Here is a 19,485-nt window from a genome sequence, read left to right as displayed (position 1 = left end):
GGATACAATACTCCAGATGAGGCCTTGCAAGGGCAGTTTCATTTTATGCATCTCAAAATGACGGCTCTTTCTGTGTTCTTTAGCTCAAACCTGTAACACTATTCACTCTGCAGAGGAAACAAAGATTTCTGCCTGTCTGATCAATACGTAAAGCATGTATTGATTTCCAGTTTAGGTGTTAACTTTTTAGCTCTTAGAAGCACTCTTGGTATCAATTTTCACCTTGCCTGACGTTCATTATGTGTCGAACACTATGAGAGTGAATGAGGTTAGGATCTGCTCTGGCAGGGCAACTCGTTTAGTGACTTCAGGACTGAGATGTGCAAAGATTTACTTGCCTTGTGTAAGCACTATGGGACGTGAAATATCTGCATTTAAGGCAATGGCCTGGGAAGTGTGTTCATTCTGGCATGGCGCTCGCTTCCTCTAGAGTTTCTTCACCTGCCTGATCTGTCCCTGAAATGATATCATAAGCTAATTAATAGCGCTGTTTATTACATTCGTGTTGTTGTCTCACCATAATTCACAGAAAATGAGCCAGAGGTCTGCAGCTCTGGGTTGCTGGATGGCTGGGCTTTATTTAAGCAGTAAGACACACATGACAAGCAGTGCATTCCTATGTGATTATGCCTCCAGTAGCGTTAGGAGGCACAAGGTCAAAAGGCTCAGTGACTTTAACTACCTGAGAAGTGCCATGTAATCCCCTGCAAATGGGCTGTCTACAGTGTCTTATTGCTGTAACAGAGAGGGAATTATTTCTTTTTAGAGGCAGGCAGATGAATTACCTCTGTAATTGGCACAGGTGTGACATCACTGCCTGCCAATCAGAAATCCTCATTCTCTTGGGTTTTAGCACCTTAATTTCAAGCTCGGGTCATCTGCAAAGAAATAAAATCGTTAAAACGGTGTTTTATCCTCTGTGTGCTCTGAGTCCCATCTGCTCGCTCCAGCGTGGGGAGCACCAGTAGCGCATGTGTTGCACTGTGAATAGCTCTGCATAGCACCACCAGGCACTGAGCACTGACTGCCATGTCTTTGAGCTGATGGCACTGCCAGCACTGCCAGACTTCATTGAACAGCTGCCTGGAGGACAGGGCAGGACTGAAGCAGGGTCTGGAAGGCATCCAGCCTGAGGGCTCTTTTAGGAGGCAGAGAGCTCACTATTTAGCCCTAACCTTGATATGCGTTGCTTAAGCTTATTGCAAGCCAAAGTTTGTGCCTGAGCAAAAGCATCCTGAATGTTGTTAAAGCTCAGGAAGATGAGCAATCAAGGAAGCATGGGGAGGGCAGACAGCAAGGTAAGCACTTCAGCCTGGCTGTGATCCCAAAATCAATGCATAGCCATCAAATTCTTCCAGTCTAGCACCATCTTTTCCTTTCTTTTTATTGACAAACATAACCCCAAAATAATAAAATTCACCCTGATTTACAATTATTGTTGATAATATAATCACACGATGCTTGCAGCTTTGCTAGACTGAGTAGACGAGGAGCAGACCAGGAGGAGGATGCTGTTTATTGTGGGGTTATGGGAAGGGCTGCTGGCAGCTGCTGCCATTTTGCTGCTGCTTGTAGATGGTGCTGCAGTGCTCAGCCCTTTCAGTTTCAGCACAGATATCAGGAAGGGAACTTTGGATGTGGCTCTGGGCAGCCCAGTCTGGTAGTTGTTAACCCTGCACACATCAGGGGGGTTGAAACTCGGTGATCACTGTGGTGCTTTTCAACCCAGGCCATTCTGTGATTCTATGCTAAGGGTCAGGGTTTGCAGCAGCATCTTCATTTGGGGCCGTGAAGAGTCGCTGTTCAGCCATGGAAGGTTTCGGGGCCAAGGCGAGAGGAATCATCATCCTGTCAGAGGGCAGAAATTTAACAAATAGTTTTAAGGGCTTAAAATAAATCTGTCTTCATAACCCGACTGCAGTGCTTTTTCCCTTTGGTGTGTTATAGAGGTAATGATACCTCTACAGTGAACTCAATTAACCTTCTGTAGCGTTCCGTGTGACGGGGAATCCTAAATCTTTTTTTTTATGAGTGCATGTGCAAGACTTGAAGCCACTTTGAACTTAGCATTAATAAATGCCATTTCCTAATTGGTGCCCATTTGTTTGTGTTGTTTATTTGCTTTTTCTTTGTTTTTTTTTTTTTTGCAGTGAGAAAGACATGGTGGCTGTGAGCAGAATTTAGCGTTCATGGTTGGAAAGAGCTTTCTGCACAGAAGTGAGGTAATTTTACTTCTTCTTTAATTATTAACCATGCAAATCTGTTGCTCGTGTCGATGCTGTTTGGGAGCTTCTGTTGCTTAATGATGTTATGAGATGATCTTAAGAGACTGAGCCCTGTCTTTCTGGGTATAAATGGATGCTGTCCATGAGAACCAGGTGACTCACCTCTGCCTGAGAAATGATGCACATTGAGAGCCCTTTGGAAATAGCATAGAAAAAGGGCTAGGTAGGAAAAGTGATGTATTTAGGTGTTCACAGCTCAGCTTTCCTATAGTTCCTTCTTCTGTTCCACAATGCATCCTAGTAGATGCATCCTTAGTAGTGTACATTCCTGTCTTGCCTCCAACTGAACGCATCCTGCACAGAGCAAAATGTTTTGTCTTGGGGGGGAAAATGTCAGCAAGAAATGAGAAAACAAGAGAAATGGATGATCCCCTGTAATGCATATCCTATAATATAATCATTGTTGTTTGATAAAAGAGACAATTCCAGCACCTCTCAGTGCCCCGCTAGGTATGTTTGGATTTATTATTCAAAAAGGCACAATCAGATCTCTTCATTCAGTTGACAAATGGGAGCTATTCAGTTCAGTATCTGCCTCTTATTTATAGCGTGTGGTGGGGTGATTTATACCCTAGCTGCAAATCTTCCAAACAGTTTTAATTAGCAGCATTGGCTATTTAGAGTTGAGAGTCCCGGAGCTTCTCAGTCATATGTGACCCTTTAATACTGAATAGAAATCTTTACTTTTTGTCAGGCAGTGCTTCTCTCTTTTCTTGTACTGCCTGTATAGGAGCATACCTGTGCTGCAGCAGCTGGGGGGATGCACTCATGCCTGCAGCTCTGAGGTCGAGGGAGGTAATGCCATTTGTTACTGTGCATTGGGGAAACGTGGCAATCCATGGGGCATTGCCACCAACATCACACAGGGTTTTGCAAGCGTCACTGGTGGCTTCTGTTCTGAGAACAAAGAAGGCACAGAAGATGCCCCAGCCAGCTGCTGAGGCTGCCTATATGGGTGATGCAGGATCCTGCTCTGCATTTTTGGAGGGTGATGGAGTGGAGGAGGCAGGAACCCTCATCTGAGCACATCTTGTGGTTGGAGCAGCCACTGCGTCAGTTTTCCCCTGTGTGTTGTCTGATGATATAAGTACTTCCCTCTGCTGTTCCCTTATCCTCAGAGCTGCACTGGTTTGTGGTCTAATTGGTACCCAGAGATAGGAGCAGTGTGAGGTGAGCTAGGGAAGGCACGAGCTGGAGTCTCTATTACTTTCACGCATCTAGTAAGAATGTAATCCCTTTGAGACCTCTCCCTATCTGTCAAACCTGAGATGAGCCAACAGGTTCAGAAGTTATTTGGGGAAGCAGTGACTGACAGAACAATTGCACTGCTCTTGTGTTGTTGTTGTTGTTTTTTTCCTGGGAAACCAGGCTAGAAAAGCACACAAACCAAAAAGCACTTTTGGTGTTTTATGTGCTGCACGTTGCATGCAGAATGGCCTGTTGTTGCGCTTCCACTGATTCCTCTCTGACATGAGCAATGCAGTCATCCTGTCTTTGGATCAAATAAGCCTTTGTACTACTTGTCACCATTGCACTGTCTGTGTGTGTGTAAACTTGGTGTTTGCTACATCCCCAGTGCTGCTGTGGGTGGGCAGTTCTGCTCAATCACACTGGATTTTCTCCAGCAGCTCAATGCCAGGCAATGATACTTAGTCTGGAGACAGAATACACCTAAGGCTGAGAGAAGTTCTTTGTTGTCCGGCCAGCCCTATGTGGTAGTTAGGAGACTGATGGGAAACAAGGAAACAAGAGGTGAGGACATAAACCCTTAGTGAAGGGTTTCAGGAGAAGCTGGAAATGAGTGTGGTCAGGAGGAAGAGCAACCAGTGCATGGAGCAGCAGATGAATGGCAATGGATCCTGCAGCTGTGATGGGCTTTGCAGCCAGAACAGTAACAGAGCCCCAAGTTATTCACAGGCCAGCTTGCTAAAATGTGAAAAAGTTAAGGCCCTCTGGGCGAACACAAGCGAGATTTTGATTTTTAATCTAGGAGTGTCCTATTTGGGTATTTTTATTTCCTTCTCTGATGGAGCACGTTGTTTAAGGAAGCTTTCACGTTATTAATATGTTTGGTTTTGTCTTTGAGCCAAATGAGTAGCAGTTGTTAAGCTGTCTTTGGATGTTACACTAAGTGCTTTACTACTGCAATCCTCATAGAGCGTAGGACTGAATTTGATGGTGTTATCTCCTGGTGATCAGAAATTGAAGAGCTTTCAGTGCATCTATAGTGTAGAATTGGTTTTGATGGATAGATTGGCCATTACACATTTCATCATGTTTAAATTAAGCCTTAAATAAGTGAGATTTTTCTCTTAAAATTCCTCTTTCCCCAACACTTTGAAAACGATTTTTAGACGTGAATTGAGAAGGAAAAGGAGAGAGAGCAGTTCTGTTCATAAACACTTAAATATTAAATAATGCATCAGTCAGTGGTACAGCCTGAACTCTGCCTGGGAAAGGTACTTTGAAATTACCAAAATATTAACATTGCAATTATTGAGCATGGATAATGGTCATGAATTATGGATCAGTCAGGTTAACACAGTCGCAGCTGGCTGACAGAGAGAGGCATGATGGCCACGTGAGGGAAGATGACTGAGGATTTTAATATTTCCATAGGCTCCTCTCTATGAAGGAGGTGACTGGGAGCTGCGAGAGCCCACTGAGGGTTTGTAGAATCATAAAATGGTCTGGGTTGAAAAGGATCACGATGATCATCTTGTTCCAACCCCCCTGCTATGTGCAGGGTCACCAACCACCAGACCAGGCTGCCCAGAGCCACATCCAGCCTGGCTTTGAATGCCTGCAGGGATGGGGCATCCACAGCCTCCTTGGGCAACCTGTTCCAGTACATCATCAACCTCTGTTGGTCCCCGTGCCACTGGGACCACTCCATGCGCCAGCCTAGCTGGTAAACCAGTTTTGCTTTTCCTTCTTTACTTTTAGGGGAGGGTTGTAGCACTTGTTAATCAGGGAGGGTGTTGGGGGTTCGTTTTGGTTTGGGTTTTTTTTTGAGATCTGTGAGAAGATTTAATTGTATGTATGTTGTTTACCTTTAAACGTCTCTTAGTGACTTTGGGATTTCCCACTTGCCCTCGAAAGGTCAGAGGGGGAAGCTGAGAGCAGCTGTGGGATGAACCTGATCTCAGAGCAGTTTCAGAAGGAGGGAGAAACCCAGAGGAATGCATAGCACTGGAGGACAGGAGCTTGCATTTGGGAGACTGGCCTCAAGCAATGCTGTAGAAACTACTGGAGCAGCTAAGGAGACAGCGTGTTGACTGACAGCATGCTACTGTATGTGCTCCCTTTTCCTTGCAGCATTTTGCTGTTGCAAAAGCAGATTTTTGTACTTTTAACAGAAAAATCCCTTGGCCCTAAAATCATCTGAAGTCATACCTGGCTCTAAAGGGGCTGATACAGACCTCACAGGGAGAGAGAGGGCTCTGCCATGCAGGTCTGCTTTATGTCACTGCTAAATATGCTGGGTGGGGGATTTCACAGCGTAACAAACCCCTGTGGGGATCATCTTCTCCTTCCAGCATCTACAGCAATGATTGTGGGGACCTCATTGCTCAGAGTTCAACCCAGAGGAAAAAGAGTTCATTGAGGAAAGGGCAGATGTCAGAAGGCAGGGACAGTGGATGTCACGGATGTCCTAAAGGCTGCAGTGTTTTGCTATAAAGAGTCCATACCGAGGAAGGTCTTTTTCTGAAATTTTGCATGTTTTAGCAGCCCCTTTAATGCTGATTTAATGCCTTTTGTTGTATTCAGGAGTGGTTTTCACCTATGAGCCCTGGCATGCTGCATCTCAATGAAGATAACGCGGGTAGATGTCTCACAAATTAGTTTCAGTGCAGTGAAGTCTTTCATTTCCTACTGTGCAGCTCTATTGTTCACCCCACTTAGTGTCTTCAGATGATGCAGCAGAGCCTGTTCTCAAACTTACTTTCAAATTTATATCAAGTCTTGGAGTATAATTGCATTACTTGTTACAGGGAAGCACGTTTGGAGACTTTGAGTCACAGAGGCACATTGCATGGCAGATGTGAGTTTGCACAATGTTTTTAGTGCTTGTAAGGGGTAGAATCTTGAGCACCATTAACCCTTCCTTGCATCATGGGTGATTCACTTGGAATGTGAATTCAGACTTCAGTCTGTGGCCTGACTTCATCCGCCAGGGCTTGTTCTGAGGCAGCAAAGCGCTGCTGATGCTCCTTCTCCCCATGATTAAAGAACAGAGCTTTCTCTTTAACAAGTTCATCCCTCAAAAATTAATGGCAAAGTTATGAGCTAGAAACGTATCTGTCCGATTCAGAACTCACAAAGTCTGAATATGAATGATTTAAAGACTTACAGGAAAGCATAAAGATGTAGAGGTGAATTTACTGCTTTGTTCAGCGCCACAGATGTGTGAGGGCTCTTCAGCATGAATTAAAGAAAGGTTCCAGTCATGAGATATTTGGTTTAATTCAGACCTTAGAACGGTTGGAGAGAAGACAGTAATGTATTTTTATAAATAGAATTTTCCATACTGGATCGCAGCTATGACGGGTCTGGTCCTGTTTCTGTCTGGACAGAGCTGTGTGATACAGGATAACAGGCAGCTTTGGAAGAGTTCACCTGGAACAAGCTCTGTCTGCTCTCAGTTGGCTCATATCCCAGCCCTGACTGTGAGAGCTGATAGTGAAAAAGCCTTGTTGGATGTGAACAAGGATGTTCTTCTGCCCTTCATCAGCCACCAGACATTAATGAGTCACTGATGCCCACACCTTGCTTGTGTCCACCATCGGCAGGGTGTGTGTTTGCCAGCATCATTCATCTCCCCCATCACATCTTATTCATCCCCTCTGCACCTGAAGTTCTCCTTTACATCTGGCATCCAAGCCCTTTAGCTTCTTTTTTCTTTCATCTTTTTGAGGTCGAGTGTGCTTGCATTTTGGTCAAGGTTGTGGATACGCTTCCTGCCTCAGTGCTTGAAGTGTCATTTCTTGTTCCAGTATCTCTAGATCTTTGCTTTGACTTTCCGACCACTTCTGTTTACAGACCTGCCACTTGCCTGGAGCTTTTGTTTCTCCTAGAAAATGCAAAGGAAATGAAGGTGACCGAGGAGAAGCTACTTCTTTGTTGGGTTTGTTTTAGGCTTCTGGGGGCTTTCTTTCTTGCTTACCTTTTTATCAGTTTAAGAACTTCCAGAAATGGCTCTGAAATAACCCCGTTATGCATCTTCCTTCTGGAAGGGAAAGGTGATGTTCTTCCTCATCTGCTTATTGTGGGAGCACAGTGAACTGTGAGAAAAGTGCAGTTTTTAAAAGCCTGGAGAGAAGAAAAGTCAGGATTTAGCCAAAGAAATTGCTTGGAAGCTTTGGGTTTAGCCACTGTGACAATGGGGTGAGGACTGCAGGAGTCCTCAGTATCTGCTGCCTCGGTTGCTGTTAAAGAGATGGAAATGTTTGGCACTGCTTTACTCAGAGGAACATCAGAAATGTCAGTTGGCAGCAGTCTTAGAATGGGAATGTGCAGGGTGGGAATGATTTTGTTTATTTATAGTAAAATCCATAAGGAATAAAGGGGAAATTGTTATCTCTGACTTGCTCTGTGGGCTTGCAATTGCATGATTGATGGCACGTTAATATATTTAAGCTCCCTGCTTCAACAGTATCGCTGGGGAATCTGGCTGAGAAGTATTTGCCTGTCTAATCCCAAGTTTTATGCAGTCAAATCACATTGTATCCACCACCATCATGTGGAGTGGGGTCCTGTGCCTACAGGAGAGGGTCTGCAGGGCAGCACGTCTCTGTGCTGGGGAGAAGAGGGAAGATGCTTCAGCTTTGAATTCAGCACAACGTTGAGTTTAAAATGTATAGAGAGGCCAGGAGTCTGTCCCCATAGGCTAGGGATTGTTATTTTTATTATTATTATTATTATTATTATTATTTTCCATGCTCATACCTGGCCCAGCTGGCAGTGTAACCTTTCCTGTAGGTGCTCAGGCTGCAGGCAGACAGATGTTGCAGCATTGTTGGCTGCGGATCCCGCGCGCTGTGCCCACACGCTGTGCCCAGATGGTCCTTTGTAGAAGCTGCCTCCTAACGCCTGTCCCACCTGTTGACACGTACAGTCTGTCTCAGAAGAATAGCTGAGTTGCTGGGGAGAGGGAGACAAAAAGATGCAGCAGCACTTCTGGCTGTGAAACAAGGCAAGCTGTGTTGTAGTGCATGGCAAGGAAGCCAACAATTACGGATCTCTCCAAAGCAGAAGGCTTTATATAAATAATACATTCTGGTAATTTACCAGATTGCAACGTGTGTGGAAATACACAGGATTTTCTTTCTTTCTTTCTTTTAAAGAAAGGAAGCTTCTGTCTTGAGGAAAAAAACAAGTCAACGCTGCATTGGATCGGGTTCTCTCCCTGCATGCTCAGCTTTAGGCAGAGAATAAAAAAGGGCAAAGAGAATAAATTGACTCTGGAAGCCTCCTCTAATGAGTCTGGCTTCAGTCCTTCCTTCCCGTGAACGTGGAGGTGGAATGGTGAGCTGCATGGCCCGCTGATTGCCAGCAGTGCAAACTCCTGCAACGTAAAGCGCTAACATAACATGTGGGATAACACGTGGGACGGTGCGTTTGCAGATGCTGGGCTGCCAATTGCATGCGCTCTGGGGGAGGCCAAGGTGTGCTTTGTGTTCTCTGCCTTTGAACAGGGTGGGAGCTTGGAGAAGGGCAGAAGGATAGAGCTCCCCTCTCCAGCAGTGCAGCTGCAGCAAGGGTGAATGCCAGGACCTAAAGCACATCTGCCAGAGCTGGAAGTCATGGCGATGTGAACCATGACAAGCTCACCAGCCTCTGCTTGGGGATTAGTGGGTTGTATGCAGTGACACGGCTCACTGGGTTTGTAGAGATGGCTGGAGCAGGGCATAGGAAGTGTTCAGCATCACCTGGAGAGGTGGGTTTAGTGGCTGGAACAGCTAACTCCAGCCATCATCTTTTTAAACATAAGCATGAAAGGAACTTGCCAGTAACCTCGTGTCATAAAAAAAAAAGGCGTGAATTCGTGTGTATGTGAATTTTTGCACCATCTGTTCCCTTTCCTCCAGCGCTGAGTGAGATTTTTTTTCTCCTTTGCTCAGTTCCGAGCAGGTAGGTGTGATAGCAGTGTCTGCTACGCCATAGTATACAGATTGCACATTTATTTCCATTAGAACATGTCAATATACAGTCATAGGTGTTATCAGCGCAGTGTAGGTAGAAATCTGCTGTGACAATGAACAACCTCCTGCCTTTATCACTTCTGGTCATCCTCTTAATTAAATTGAAATTCCTAAGATGTATGCATAGAATCATAGGCTTATAAAACCATTACGGTTGGAAAGACCACCAAGATCATTTGGTCCAGCCATCATTTCACTCAGAGGGTGGTGATGCACTGGAACAGGTCGGGTAAGGAGATTGTGGGTGCCCCATCCTTGGATGCATTCAAGGCCAGGCTGGATGTGGCTCTGGGCAGCCTGGTCTGGTGGTTGGTGACCCTGCACGTAGCAGGGGGGCTGAAACTCAATGATCACTGTGGTCCTTTTCAACCCAGGCCATTCTGTGATCAACCCATGACTGCTCTAGGCCATGTCCCTCAGTGTCACATCCAACCTTTCCTTGAACACCCTTAGGGACGGTGATGCCACCACCTCCCTGGGCAGTCCATGCCTGTACCTCACCATGGTTGGGGGCACCAGTGGCCATCAGCAGCGTTTGTGGCTTCAAGAGGGTCTGGTTTGTTCTGCAGCCAGGGCTTCTGGCCCTTTGTAAGCCTTGCTTGACAATTTCTCATCTTCCAGTTGCATTGCTTTCCCAATCATTGCAGCTGTGAATAGAAGCCTGAATGCCTCATAATGTAATCATTGATCAAATCAGAATGGAAATGAGGTCCTAAAAGTATATATATATATAAGAGGGGGGAAAAAAACCTGCATGTATAGATGAAATCCTTTCAAATTAGAACATTTTTGTAGCTCAGGCAATCACAGTTTATTAAAATCAGTTGTAAATTTTGCATGGCAGCATAATTCTGAGTTTCACGTCTTGGTGTTTGGAATAGTTTTAATTAAGCAATAGATTTACAGTCTATTCCACCAGTAATACAATCTGCTTAGATTATGCACATTTTCTGCAGTTTTCCTGTTTATCACTGTATTCGTTTAGCTGAGCAATTTTATAAAACTAATTAAAACAAGTACTTTTTTGATTCAAATTGTAAATGAAGAGCAATGATCGACTGCAAAATGCTTGCAGAGAAAATAGGATCAGTTGCAACGCTATAGGTATTTTATAACTTAGTCTTTAAGCTGAAAGCAATTATTTTAATAGCAGGTTCTTGGCACAGTTTTACATGTTTGCATGTTTTGAGATGCCAAGAGATGAGGATCTGATTCAACAGCTCATTCAAACATGTCTAACCTGAATGGTATGGTCAGTCCTCACCAGATTCCTTGGGCTCACGTTACAGAAATGGCTGGACCCTATGCTGACATCCTGCCTGAGTTGCTCTGCTGCTCTATGTGTCCTCAGTGCTTCCAGTTGGGGATCACAGATTGGGATGTGATGGGGACAGGCTCAGCCCTCCTCATTGGCATCCTCCTGTCCCCAGGTTGTGGCTGGCAGGCAAGCATTGGCCCCATGCAGAGAGCTGGGAATGCACACCATGGTTTGAGCTCATTTGGTGATGCAACAGCACAAGTTTGAGCACCAATTACTGCATTTCAAGTGACAAATCTAGAGGGATAAAAGATGAACATCTAATACATTCCAGTACTTGAAAGGAGCTTACAAGCAGGAGGGAGACTGACTTTTTACACCTTCTGACAGTGATATTACAAAGTGGAATGGCTTTAAACTAAAAGGGGAGATACAGATTAGGTGTTAGGAAAGAATGCTTTACTCTGTGGGTGGTAAGACGCTGGAATGGGTTACCTGGAGAGGCTGTGGATGTCCCATCTCTGGAGGCATTCAAGGCCAGGATGGATGGGGCCCTGGGCAAGCCTGATCTGGTGGCTGGCAACTTTGCCCATGGCAAGGAGTTGGAGCTGGATGATTTTTAATTCCCCCTCCAACCTAAGCCATTCTGTGATTCTGTGATTATGAAGGCAAATGACTTATCCATAAATCAAGCTGCTTCATTAAGGGAGAAACTCAGTCAGCTAAATACAGAGGTGAGACAGGTTAACTCGGCAGTCGTGCCACCAGATCTAGTGTCACCTCTGATGGGACCTCAGCATGAGTCATTGTTATGGCTGCTGCTGTCCTCACTTTTCTGGCAGCAATGGCATTTCTTGTTTCACCTTTTGCGGCACTGACAGCAGTCTAAATGTTAGGAGAAATTCTCAACCCCTGCTTTTGACAAAGGTGCAATTAAAAACTTCTCTCAGTGTGTCTGTGATGCGTGGCTGCACGCTTTGCAGTAATAACCCCCCTGTGCCCCTCTCACTGTGTGATTTGTAGCAGCTAATACACAGATAGGGATGTTGGTTTGCTCCTGGGACTGGCGAGCCATCCCCATTCCATTTCTGTCAGCTTGTTCACAGCTGCCAGATTATTCTTTCCTTCCCCAGTGCTTTGGGAGCTGGTGAGTAACAGTGGTGATGTTGGGCTGTGGCACAGCTGCAATGTGCAGGAAGGTTTTTGTTGGCATGAAGCGCGATAGTTTTGGGGTATTTTTATGCCTTTGGATCTTATAAAATTGATGAAGATTTGGCACAGACTTTAAATAACCATGGTGAGGGGTTCACTTGTTCTTCCAATTCCATACGGACCTACTCTCTCTCTCTTGTGGTCTGTTCCCATCTGCAGACTCACCTTGAGCAGAAACAGAGTGGACAGAGAAAGGCAGCATGAACACCACTCCGTCACGTGTTGTTTCTGACCATTTGGAATAGTAGTTGTGAGCACTGGTCTCTCAATGCTTTCCCTAGGCCAGGGACCTGTGGCATTGCAGCTGCTATGCTTTTATTTCCCTCTTCCCCAACACTGCTGAAATCTACAGCCAGGGCATCCAGGTGCTGTTGTTGCCATATAGTTTTGCATATAGCTCTTCTGAAAGGATGAATTGCCCCCAAGTGTATTCCCCAGAAATAATGCAGCTAAGGACCACAGCCAAATGGCAGGAACACTGCTGCACGTTTGGGATTTTGGGTTCCTGCAGCCCCCAGCACTAAATACTTCTGCTCTCGTTCATGCAGCCAAATCCATCCCAGTCCCCTGCCTTTGGGTAGGTCACAGTGTGCTGCTGCTTTTACACACTAATATGTTGCCACATAGTGCCTAAAATCAGCCATCAAAACAGACAGTGGAGCCATGTCACTGTTCTATTAGTTCATATTTTTATAAAGCTGCAGGAATTCAGAATACAGCTCCTTTAATGTCTCATTCAAGCAGACAGTAACATTGAAATGTATTTTATTTGATGCCCAAGAGACGCACACTAGCTTTTATAGTGACAATAGAAATCTACTTGTATTCCTAACTGCTCATGAGAAACATTGATAGCTTAATCCAAAGTAATGGCATTTGGGATTTCTGAATGGCCCTCCCGTCACAGCTGTCCTGGAGGAACATCAGTGCCATGTGAGGGTGGTGGTGCTGTCATTGCGGTCGTGTTGCCAAGAGTTGTATTTGGGGTGGCCAAAATCAGAGCTGGAGTGAGATATGTGAGCCTTCTGGTTGGTACCATGGGGAGAGGATGTACAATGGGGAGGGGACGTGCCATGTGTCCTGAGAGGGGGATGTGCTTTGGGAATGGCCACCACTCCATTGTCTCCCATTGTCATTGAGAGATGTTGTCACCCACCACGAGTCAGGGAATTGTGTGAGTTAGGCTGGCGAGGATGCTAAATAAGAAGCAATAAGGTTAGTTGTCCGCTGAGTACGCTTTATTCATCTGACTGACTGAGTTTATTTGTTACATTTCTTGCTACGGTGGTGAATTACCCTGCAGTAGTGAAGCCTTGGGCACAGGTGACCTTGTAGTCAATCTTGGCTGTTTCATTTTGCGAAGGGTTAAAGGGAAGCTCGTTTCATTTTTATAGGAGAACTCCGAGGTCTCTGTATTAGCTCTATAAGAAGTGGCAAGATTCTGCTATTACATTAAATATAAGACCTGCTATGTGTTAAAATAAAGTGGAAGCCTGTGTTAAATTGGCACAAGGCAGAAATTACCCTCATATTCTGAAAGTGGCACTGATACCGCACAGAAAATAGTCTATTTAGAGATCATTCTGCTGATATTTTCCTGCACCGTATCTTTTTCTTGGAGGAAAACAAGCTCTCGGTGGCTGAGGAGTTCATTTTCTCCTGCTGCTGCTTTTTCCATTGAAGTCATCATAATCCTCCATTTGTGACATCAGAGTTCCTCGCTGGTGAGATAATTATGATTTCACAAACTGAAGATTATGACCTTCGAATGAGGAAGGCACAGCGGGGAGGACCAATTCCTAAGCAATAAGCCATCAGATATTTGTGAAATATTTGCCAAAATGTCCTTGCAGCTTGAAATAAAAAACCAACACGAGGGAAAGAGGGCAGGAGGGAAACATCCAAAAAAATATTATCAGCAGGATGATTTGCCAGCCAGCTCTTTTCCTCTCTTTTTTTTCCTTCCTAAGAGTTTTCCATTTGGTGCCCGTGACTCTCTGACCTGTATCATTTAGCCTTAATGAACACGAGACATCTTTTTTAACGTGCCATATGTGCTGTGGTCCTTAAGAAAAAACAAAATGCATCCAAATAACTTCTCCTTTGTGTTCCGGCTCTACCCAATCGTAATTTACATTTTGCACAGTCTGATGCCCATCTGCAATGTCTTTACTATCAGAAAAGGTAATAAGAAAAGGAAGGAAAAAATGTAGGAGCACATTGAATAGCTGACACAAGGTAACCTGGCTGGATGAAAATCGTTTTTGTCCCTGTGTGAATAAGCAGCACTGAAATAGGTCCCTTGCTGTGGTCCAGCTCCTGTATCATGAGTCTCCAGCAGTGTCTCTCTGTACAGAGAGCTGATAGGCCCTTGGACTAAATCTGGGTGTAGGACATGGCTGCTCTTGTTGGTAAGAGGTGGGTGAGGGGCTCAGGGTTGGGGCACAAGGAGCAGCAACACATCTGGAAGATGAGCGTGGCCTCTTGGCTTGGAGTTCTGGCCATATAGGGGAGTTGTGCCTTGACTGGATCCATCTTCGTAGTTACAAGATATTGAGTGACCCCAAAATCTTCCTTCTCCACATCTTGCTTCATCCTGAAAAGGTGGAGGGCCTTTAAAGGACATCTCTCTCTGTTTTCTTCATCAACTGTAAAGTCTGTATTTCACTTCCCCCTCACATCCAACCTAAATCTTCCCTCCTTTGACTTAAAACCATCTCCCCTTGTCCTGCTATTATCTACCCTTTCAAAGAGTTGAATGGGGACAGCCTTAGCATCTGGTTTCACGTCAAGACTTCCTCCACATGGCCAAAGCCACCTTCCACTTTGTTCTCCTTCCACTAAAATAGGGATGTTTTGAGATGCAGAGCAGGAAGCACTCCCAGTAGGGTTGGCGTATTGCTGTTATTTGAGAGCAATCGCAGCTCATGGCTGGAGCCCTGGATTGGGGCTTATTATTTTGTGAGGTTTGCTCTGAGAGGCACAGGAAGAAAGCTGTCACCAGGAGTGAGATGGAGCCAATTTACAGTCAGTAACACAACTCCAGTCCAAATCCAGCAGTCCCACTTGGGTCGGCAGCGAATGCTTGTGATCGAGATATGCACTAATAAGTATTCATATAAAATATTTAGCAACTAATTTCTCCTTTCAGATGCTTTGGGGAACGCTGTAGGTTGCTTGCAGACAATTGAAAAATTAAAAAAAAAATAAAAATAAAAAAGGAGAAAGTATTGAATACATTATCCAGTGCACATCATTTGACCAGCTTTAGGAGATGCAGCATTAAAGCACAAGGACACCACTGAGCATCTGCAGGATGAAGTAACAGCAGCAGCATGCCAGATACTGCAGGAACGATTACATATATTGCAAAACAGAATTCACTTAGAATTACAGCTTGAAAACTTTGTGGTTTGGGTGAGAACTGAATGCAGAAGGTTTCCCTCCCTGCACCCTCCCCCTATGATTTGCGCTGCTCAGAGCAATGAAGCATGATTGTTGTTTTTTTTTTCCTAGTTAATGAATAAAAACACAGTTTTCTCTTTCCAATTCGGTTTTGCTGAATGTGGATCTGTGGCAATGAGCTGAAAAAAAAAAAGAAGGCAGCAGAATAAATAAGCACAGACAAATACATGGAGGAGTTCAATTATCATTTCCCCCGATTGGAACTGCCTTTTAACAACTACATCTTCTGACTGACAGCTTATTAATACTAATTACATTAGATATATGCAACATAACTAATGCACTGGTACTTTCAATTATCTTCCCTTGTCTTCATCCGTTCCCCTGTTCTCCCACCCTCCCTTTCCATGCCCTGTGGCTGCAACCTCAGGCTGTGACTGGGGGCACATGAGTCAGGTTGTGCATGAGCACAAACCTTTCATGTCTTATGCTGGGTAGGTCTGCCCCAGCCCATGGCATGTGTTTGAGTGCTTCTGGGTGCACACTGGGTGCAGCAAGAAGGGTGCTGGCAGCCCTGGCTGCAGTGCTGGGTATAGGAGGAATTACCTATGGGTGTCTTGCATCATCCTAGGATGGCATGGCACCTTGGTCTGACTTCTATAGCCATTCTCATAGCTATTTTTGACTGTAGTGCAAACATAGAGCTAGTCCCACTGTATATGCAATAGGTGTTTTGGTGACACGAGACTGGACAGCATTGACTACCCTTAATTCTTATGGTAAGTGCTGCACAGTGACTCTGTGCCCAGGCCTTTTCCTTGTATAAAGTCACAGCCATTTCCCCAGGTCCCTATTGAGACCAAAGTCCCCAACACTTGTCTTGCCTTTGTCTTTGGTGTTTCTTCATGTCTAATCAACTGTCAATCACTTATGTAAATAAGGGTAGAAGAGACATTTAAGGTTATTTATAATGCCTTAAAACGTTATGAAATCAATCATTCAGGCTCTCACAGTTCCCCCTCTTTAGTGTCGTTTAGATCTCTAACTTCGTACTTTTTATTGCTGCAGCAGTCTATGTAAGAATACAAGTAAGTTTTATTCTTTTTATATACGAGCTTACTGATAGCTGAAAAGTCCATGGCAGTTGACATGGAAATCAAGGAGGCTTAGATTAGGCTTTGCTGATCTGTAAATGTCTGTCAATGAATGACATGTATGGATGTCTTTAAAGATCTATTTGTAAAGCAGGCAGTAGCATCCTATAGCAGTTATACTTTAAAGAAAAAGTCTGAGATGAACATTCATGTGAATAACGTGTATTTAAAAGAACTTCAAGAGTGATCATTGACTACTCTATGCAGAAAGTGAGTGGAGAGACCCTTCAGCATTTGTCACTGTGCCTTTACTGCTGCCCATAAGGAAGCACTGGTGGGTCCATGGGATGTTTGAGGTGCTGCAGTGGAAGGTAACCCTGCTTTGGTGCTGTGGGCAAAGTGGTGGCTGATGGTGTTTTCTGCAGGGTGGGTACGTAGCTCTTGGGCTTTTATACTGAACTTAATTGATAGGTAGAGCTGTGCTTTTCTTGTGAGCTGAGATACCAGTTAAACGCAATAGCAGTTCTGCCCCAAAGAAGAAAGGTTAATACTGAACCTCCATTTTTATTTTCTTTAGTGTGTGGAGCTGGATGCTAATTAAAGATGAATCTTTTCCATTCTCAGTGTTTTGAGCTCATTAAGCTTTTAGAGAGGTTTCCAGAGCGTGAGCACCGGCCTGAACAGAGGAATACAGTTCAGTGCTGAGGTCCTCGTTAGCTCTCCTTCCACTTTCAGCCTCAAAAAGCAAGCCTGATGTTTTCAATAGCAAGCCTGTTCGTGTGGAGCTTCTGTGTTCTTCTGCACATCCCACAGCTTTGGATCAAAGTGCTCATGGAAACCCAGAGTGTAGGAGATTGGCTCCAAAGCTCCACAGCAGTGGGGAGATGTGTTAGGAGGTTCTCATTGCTGGACCAGCAGCAACGTTGGGTCTTGCATTTGTCTTGCCCTGCTCTGTTAATTCACCTGCTTCCTTTCATCTCTCAAAGTAAATGAGTGGCTATTTTAGCAATCTTGTGGTATATCAGTAACATTTATTTGACTAAGAGCTCAGAAGATTACCTCGGTGTCCAGCTGTGATAATACTGCCTAGCTCATGAAATGCCGTAGGTGACTTTGGAGATATAAAGCAAATGGAGGATTACATTAACTTCCTTCTGATTTGCTAAAATTATTAATCTGCTATCCCCAACTCTCACGTAGTGAAGGGTTATTGCTTTGTTAAGGATAAATGCATAACTATGCTTGATACGCATGCTAAGTGCTGCCTTCCAGTCAATAAAGCCTGATGTGATTGTATCTGTGGCAGAGGTTCGCAGGTCTCTTTTGTTTATGAATGATGCTTTCTTTATCATAGTAGCCTGCATTCATATTTAGCCAAAATAGTCACAGCTTTACCTTGAAGCTTCCTGATTCTGTTTTTGGTTTTTTGTTACTTATTAGAAATTGCGGAGATCTAACACTCTCTGTTTGCGAATCAATGAATTTAGTGGTATATCTATTTTATACAGCACTTTTATGTAGTGTTGGAAGGTGGTCTGGTTGGCTCTGCTGCAGACGAGGCCTCTTTGGAAGGGCTCTGCTGGTTCAATTTGCTCTATTTTATGGGAAGCCATTTCTATTGATGTACTCAAGCACTTTCCCTTGCAGTTGTTTCCACTGCTTCACTGTTGGTTTCTAACTTTTCCCAGCACCCTGTGGTCCCCAGGGCCTGTGTGAAGACATACAGGACTTGTCATTAGCAAGAGGGAAGCAGCCCTATTTCGTGCTTCTTGCAGTTCAGTGTAGCATGTTGGTCTGCACCCACCTCTGATATCCGCTTTGTCCCACTAAGGTCTGCTAGAGTCCTTACAAATGTGTCTTGCAGCAGGACATGCCAGCTGGAAAGTTTAAGAGCTATAAAACCTAACAATAGCAGAGCTCTGATAATGATTTTAACAAATAATTAGCTGTAGTGCTTCTTTGTTTCATAAAAGGTCAACGGCTGATAAACTTTCTGTGCCACAATTAGGAGCTCATTAGCACGCAATACTCAAGGTTAACAAATATCTGAAGGGGAGGTTTGGAGGAGTACTTCATGAAATACTGAAATCAGAGGGTTGGGAAGTGGAACTTTGACTCCCAGATGAGCTGTATGTTTTCTGCAGGCTGTGGGGACAAGGTGGAATCTGGTCCCAAGAAGTCAGGACTGAAGCTCACTTTATTTGCTACAGTTTGTGTTCCCAACTGTTGTGCTTTGCTGTATCAATGGCACTGTGTCCCCTGTTTATTTTGATGAGCTGCAGAGATCTGTATTTTGAGGAACACAAGCGTGTTCTTTTTGATGCTGCAAGAGGACTGCTTCTCTCTCTAACATATAAAACCATAGGACAAAGAAAGGTGTTCTTTCCTTTGTCCTGAGAAGAACCTGTTAGCAAATGCTAACAGGCTTCTAACAAATGTGAAGGCTGGTTATCATGGGGGAGAATTAATCTTTGACATGAGTAAGAGTACCTATGCCAAATGACAAGCTACGATATCCATCTGCTTGCTGTTAGCCAGCAATATAGATTTATGGTGACATTTTGGAGAAGGAGTGAGAAAGCATATGAGCAACTGTTTTGGTTCATTAGCCCTTTATTGGTAAAACGTGGTGCTCAGTGATGTTACAGGTGTACAGAAAGACAACCATTCAGCTGAAATTGGAACAGACATTGCATTTATAAGGCTGTGTAGGGCAGCCCCAAGGACAAGCCTACAGTTCTATGGGCTGCTGCTTTGTTCCTTAACCAGGACATAGTTCTTCTGGTTGTTACTAAAGGGGCTCAGCCAGGAGTAGCTCTAGGAGCTGGTTGGAGATGTTGGGCTACATCTAGAGCCCCTTGGACAAAGTGTGGGATCAGCCTCACTCTTTCTAAAGGCAGGTAGGCAGAAACAACCTCATCCTTCTCAAAGCTCCTTCCCACAGATGGGTTGTCCTGCTCCTCCAGAGCCAGATACACCCAAAACAAAGAGAAGAAAACAACAGATGCCTATCATCACTGCTTCTG

General features: G+C 44.5%; 1 protein-coding gene across 16 annotated transcripts in view; it reads left to right on the top strand.

Moving 5' to 3' along the window:
• DAB1 (DAB adaptor protein 1) overlaps nt 1–19,485 on the top strand; it is a 341,210-nt gene that overhangs the window by 170,232 nt on the left and 151,493 nt on the right. For 14 of the 16 annotated variants that reach the window (XM_085511816.1, XM_015870667.3, XM_015870676.3 and 11 more), the window contains exon 2: nt 2,151–2,222. The gene's annotated coding sequence lies outside the window, so the exon portion shown is untranslated. Of the gene's footprint in view, nt 1–1,086; nt 1,299–2,150; nt 2,223–19,485 lie in introns of those variants that run through there. The other 2 variants (XM_032446394.2, XM_015870665.3) reach the window with 1 other exon arrangement.

This window comes from Coturnix japonica, chromosome 11 (assembly GCF_054131305.1).
Source record: "Coturnix japonica strain WE chromosome 11, WE-NBRP24, whole genome shotgun sequence".
NCBI classification, from domain to species: Eukaryota; Metazoa; Chordata; class Aves; order Galliformes; family Phasianidae; genus Coturnix; species Coturnix japonica.
The sequence above is the reverse complement of the archived record's forward strand: the minus strand, read 5'-3'. Positions and strand labels throughout refer to the sequence as shown.